This window comes from Octopus sinensis, unplaced genomic scaffold (genome assembly GCF_006345805.1).
Source record: "Octopus sinensis unplaced genomic scaffold, ASM634580v1 Contig10970, whole genome shotgun sequence".
Lineage (NCBI taxonomy): Eukaryota > Metazoa > Mollusca > Cephalopoda > Octopoda > Octopodidae > Octopus > Octopus sinensis.
Genome location: NW_021832232.1, coordinates 498,182 through 504,441, shown reverse-complemented (window position 1 = coordinate 504,441; position 6,260 = coordinate 498,182). Strand labels below are relative to the sequence as shown.

General features: G+C 37.0%; 1 long non-coding RNA gene across 1 annotated transcript; it reads left to right on the top strand.

The window, feature by feature from the left end:
• The first annotated feature begins 203 nt into the window (after positions 1 to 203).
• LOC115228779 lies at positions 204 to 884 on the top strand. The gene is made up of 3 exons (XR_003883261.2): positions 204 to 289; positions 320 to 419; positions 450 to 884. It is a non-coding gene; the product is annotated as an uncharacterized LOC115228779 (long non-coding RNA).
• Positions 885 to 6,260: the final 5,376 nt, after the last annotated feature.

The window sequence follows — 6,260 nt, the reverse complement described above, 5'->3', positions numbered from 1 at the left end:
ACAATCCTCGGCTCCAGTACTACGCGACCAAAATTTGAACTGGCTGTTGGTATAATTTGAATTTGTCAATTTGTAGGATCTAATAAGACAACTCAAGAAATATTTGAAAATTCAAGAACGTGAACTTTCCGGCTTGAGTGGAGCCAAAAACCGTGATTTGCGAACTGTAATTTTATTTGAATATTTTGATCAGTACATGAGGTTTAAAACGAAGCAAATTTGTGCCCACATTGACAAACTGGACAGTATTCTGGCGCAATACCAACTCAATTCCGTGGAAGTTGCCTTGGTCTATTTTTGATGTGTTTTCATATTAAAGATCGAAAAAAATAAAGATTCGATCAATAATTTTATAAATGGGCTGGTAGGTGGAGAGAACTTGGCCGATGATCCAACAGTTTACGGAGAACTGAACGACGGTTGGTAATTTAGCTGAATTTATCAAACAGTCGGTCTTCCACTCCTTTGCCAGAAAATGCCCCAAAATCAATTTTCAGGGGATGGAGTTAAAATTATAAGACGCCGTTCGCCAGAGTAGATATGTTAATATATTTCAGACCAACTACCCCGTCGCCCACCACAGTAGGAGCCCATTCGTTCACACCCGCGTCTAGTACTGGAGTGCTACAAGAAGTATTCCGTGTTTACAGTGTTCAGGAAACCAGCAAATTTGAAGTGCCTTTTGGAAAGAAGTTTTATCCACGTGTCGAGTCAGAAGGGGATGGTTATTAACTGACAATTATTTTAGTTGAGTTTCAAGAAGTTCCTCCAGAATCTGAAGTTCCAAAGGACGTCTACGAATCAATGACAAAGGATGAAAAAAGACGTGTTAATGCACTAATCAAGTCTAATTACGATCAGACATTATATTATGTAAACGAAAAACTTCCGTATACCAAAATTAAAATATTTTTAGTTTTGTTTTATATTATGCTGCCGTTAAGACACCTGATTGTCATCCAGTGGGAATTAATAGCCATATGATGACTTTCAAATTCTACATTCAATTGGATTCAGAAATGCTATTTGTCTTATTTTACTATATGGAGGTTGACTGGAGATTACTTATTTGTAGCAAACACTTGTCCAATATATTGCAGTCAAGGCTTTAAAGGCCAGGGGTTGGGTATTTCTTCCCGATAATGTTACTTGGTATCGACTGGTGTGCAAAGACACAGTTGTTATTTGTTGGTTTTAAGACATAGGGCTTGTATGTGTTTTTCGACTATGTTGAGTGGAATGAAGTACATATAAGCGGGAGTTGTGTTAATGTGAAGAATTTTGAAAACTCTGATGATTTTAAGTGTCTTTAATTTTTTTACTGTTGGTTTGTATTTATGTTTTATTTGAGCTATACTATTTGAAAAATGTATGATTTTAAGTATACGACAAGTAATGACGTCTGAACGGCTGTTTAGTATTAGCAAGGAACAAAGTTAATTTATTAATTGAATGTTTAATTTTGTTCTTAATTTACTCAATATGTTCCATATGGAAAGGTAACATATGTGAAATTCAATTTGAATATGATTGTTTCTCGATGAGATATATTCTTGTTTTTATTACTAAACTATATTTTTGGAAAAGTCTTCAAAGATTAAAAGTTGGAATTTTTACGATAACACGTTAAATTATATTCACGGATTGTCAGAATGCCTAGAAAATATCTTTTATAGTCATTTAAGTGCAATCGATTTTACGATTGATTTATAAATTACTTTTTCGCGTAAAAAATGAAAGAAATGGGTATTCGTTCTCAGAAATGTTATCTTGTGTTGTTTAATATTCCGATTTTTGTAATTATCGAATATACATTATGTTAACTAGGCAGTTGGTTTGACAATTCTCGGAATTGGCATTTTTTTGTTAGTGGGAGATCCTTTATTCCATTTAATATCAAAAAGTGCATCCCCGGATGCGGCAAATGCATTCAAGATGATAAAAATATTTGGATCTTTATCAGGAATAATGTATTTCATTCTCGTATTAGGACCATTTATAATTTTAACTGGATTTTTTGGGTGTTGTGGAGCTATAAGAGAAAACAAATGCAAACTGACAATAGTATGTATTTTATGGTCATATATTATAGTATGCATTTATAATTACTTTATTACTTTTTTCAATTATTGTGGGAGTTATAAGTTTTTTTGCAATGAAAGACAAAGTATGCTAATTATAAATGATCACAAAAGATATCAAACTATGCTAAAATTTATATTCGGAAAAATATTTTTGATAATTACAACAAATCAATAACATACACAAACATTGTTGATAGCATAGAAATTTCCGTAATCATAATTATAATAAATGTTGCCAATTAGTTACAATGTTGTGGAGTCTACAACTCTACTGATTTTAAAAATCTTACATATTGGGATTCCACAGCAATTGTCGACGGAAAAATTGAAACTGTTCCTTATCCTCCTTCTTGCTGCAAAGGAAATATTCAAAACGTTAACCAACTGACAAATGCAAACTTTACAGCTTGTCTAATGACCAACCAATACGATGAAAAATATTCAAATAGTAAACAGGTCACTTCATATTTGTATATTTTAGGGATGCTTTGATAAAATTTGGGACAAAATTCGACCATTTGAAATGTTTATTAAAATCGGAATAGCAGTAATTGCACTTCTAATGGTAGGACATTTTTTATTATATTTTTAGCTTATGACTGACATAGTTACAATTTACTTCCTTAGAAAATTATAATTTTTTGTTTCTTTAACATTACTTAATACTTTATGATTCAGGAATTTATTATTTTATGATTTCAATAAATGATTTTAACATCTAATAAAATGAATCAGCTTGTACAGATTGATTTTGTTGATCTTTAATTTTTCTAATTAACGATAAATTATTTTAAGGGAATAATAGAAATCGTTAATCAGACTATCGAACCACCATTTCTCAATCAGTCAAACCTCTATTGCTCACCAAATTCTAAATCTTGCCACTATTTTTATTATTAAAAAAATCTTTTTTGGTTAAACTAACTTTTAATACAAGATAATTTTAATCACGCTTTATCCAACATGCGCAAGTGTACTAGACTAACATTTAATGAAAAAAGATGCATAATAGCATACATCGATGATGACAAACATATGACAATGAAACATATAGCCTCTGTTTTTTCCTCAATCTTTAGAAAAAAAATTCACGGTGATCAATTAATGATCTACGGCTTGAGAAACAAAAAAAATACTTTTTACTCAGCCAAAAAACGCCTATTCAATTCAACATATTCAACTATTGATACACAAGTTATGACATGGATGGAACATATCGAACCTCGTGCCAGATTCTTGACGATAATTCTATTCTTTTCAAAGCAAAAAAAGTCGCCGACATGGGAATTACTGATTTAAGGCTAGAAATGGCTGGCTTTTTAAATTCAAGAAACGCAATAATATTAAGTTAAGAACTCTTCATGGAGAGTCTTATATGACGGAAGTAAACATTGAAGATGAAATCAATTCTTGTATTTAAGTAATTAGCACAAAACTGCAAGAATATGGACCCAAAAATATTTATAATGCGGACGAAACAGGAATATACTACAAAAATATACTCTTAAAAAGTGTTCGTCAGAAAATTTCTCATGAAGTCAAATCAACCTGTTTTAAGTTATTCAGAAAATAACCAAGAAAACCAGTTGTATATTAATCCAAAAAAGGAATAAAAAATGTAAAAGAAATTTTATTAGCAAAATGAAAATTTGATATTAATTCATTACATATTAATTTAAACGAGCTGTAAAAAGCGCATATAATTAATTCGCGGCTGACGACATAATCGAATAGGCATTGCCGCGAACAACGGCCAAACCTATTCTTTGTCGAAGCCATGTGGGTTCCCTCCAGTCGTTTTTTATATGAGCGATTTTACGTCCGATTTCTTTAAGGAATGACTCAGTTACAGTTCCTGTGACACCCGAAGTCTCGACTGCCACAGGAACAAAGCGGTACGAATCCCCGATTGTGGAATATTTGGCAATTTTTGCTTTTTCAGCAAAGTTAGCGGCCGATCCAGGTGAACGCAAAGAAATGTTGATGTTCTTTCGAGTGAAAGTGTCCACGCATGTCGAGTCCCAAACTAGTGGTTTTCCCCCAGAGTAGGGGAAAAGAGTCACTCCATCTGGCCTTTTCCCATCATTACGGTTAAGACCCACAGGTTCCAGTCTTGCTGGGAATCCTGCTGCCTCTAGGGCACGTCGTATCACATCATTCAATGCGGCATGTCGAGGGGTTCGACCTGCACTTCTTCCGCAGGATAGAGGGTGCAGTCCTTTGGCATCAACAAGGCCTCCGCAACGACAGCCGTGAACTTGGCAAATATCCAGTCCCAGACGAAGTGCTACACCGATTCTCATAGAATTATTGTCCAATAGATTGCCAAGAGCAGGACACGGGAGAGCATCAAGCCACGCGCCACTATGATGGCGTGCTCCGGACAAGAGACATGTGAGTCGATGCTGATTGGCCCTCTGTTTGTATTTTTGGACGATGTCGTTGCATAAAATCGAATCCCAGTTAGTCTGTTTGAATGTCTCCGCCGGAATCATCAACCCAGTTCCACTCCATCGTTCACAAGCTCTAGCGAACTCCGGCTCCAAGGAAAATTCAGAAGGGTTACGTAGAATTTCCTGGACCAGATCCCGGCTGCTTGAGAGCGACGAGAGATAAGCTGGTGCTGCTACTTCCAATGCGGACCTGAGGCCAACTCCACCCAATTTCGTTGGCAGTTTACACTGAATCCATCCCAGATCATCAAAACGAACGTTTAAAATAGTTTCGGCCGTGTCTTTCAGTGTCTGATCAAGTAATAAGAGGCTGTCTCGTTGTGCATAGCAAGGGCAGCTCCTTAGAGCATAAAGAAGTCTTGGCATGCAGATACTCGCTCTCATGAGAAAAAACGCAGTATGCGCATCAAGGAGGGATATTCGTTGTGTAAATAGTGATAGGTTTTCTGCCTTCCTCCAAAGGTGTTTACGCAATTCTGCGTCACCAAGTGGACCACCGAGGAAATATACCTCGTCCCGAGCCGTGGTAGAAATCCCTTTAAGCAAATGGTTGAACTGTTGAGTAATTCGCATGAATTCGTCATTGGAGTACGTAATATTGATCAATTCCGATTTGTTTGTATTAATTTCCAAACCGAGGCTTTTCAAAGCAGGAGCAATTTGCGAAATTCCATCGTAAACAGATTCCCAAGTTCCACCGATAGTGGCATCGTCGAGATACCAGAGATTGAGTTCAGTTCCAGTTGAACGTGCAACATCATCGATGGCCAACGAAAACAGTAAAGGTCCTAGTGGATCTCCTTGCTGTACTCCACTTCGTGACATGATAATTTCGTTACCGAAGACTAGAGACGATTCTTTCCCATAAGAGAGGTTAACTATCTGAATTATCTCCGGAACTCTCTTCCAGCACGATTCCATAAGTCGATCTCGTCGCAGTGTGTTGAAAGCATTAGATATGTCTATTTTGAGCCCCATGCGGGGGGTTTTCGCACTACAGCCAAAGTAGCACAGAGGCCTCACATCCATTTGTAATACCGACTCCCAATTGGACTGGCGAAAGTTCTCCGCTTATCCGCGGACAGACTCTTTTAGCGACAATCTTTGCCGCAAGTCTTCTGAAGTAATTACCAACTGCGATCGGTCTTACTCCCCCGTCCTTCTTTTTAAAGGCCAATAGGTGCGCGGAGAATAGTAGTTCCCTTGCATAAGAAGGGATCTTTCCATTGACAATTTTAGAAACCAGCGACGTAATGGATTTAACCAAATTTGAACTATGAACTGATCTCGCAGTAAGATCTTTGACATGTCCCGGTCGCAGGCCCTCCAAGCCTCCACTGCTGCTTAGAGCAAACGACGCGATTCCGGAAATCACCTCCTGTTCGGTGATGATAATGCTGGGCAAATTTTCCGGCATAGCGAATTCTTGGTAGTCCGTAGGTGGGTAAGGGTGTTTACGTATCAGATGTTCGATCACTGAAGGAGTCGGGGCTAAAACCGTATCATCGTTGCTCACGACGCGCAAAGCAGCACGGATATCACCCTCAATGAGTTTCCTATTCACTCTGTCTCTTATGCTATCCTGGTTTAGAGTTATATTTCGTCTTTCATTCAGCTTTGTGTGGTGTACTTTGTCATCAATTGATTTTATATTTCTCTTGATAATACAGGATATGGACTCATTCTGCGTAGCGTTTTTGAATTGTACTCCAAGAGCAAGAGG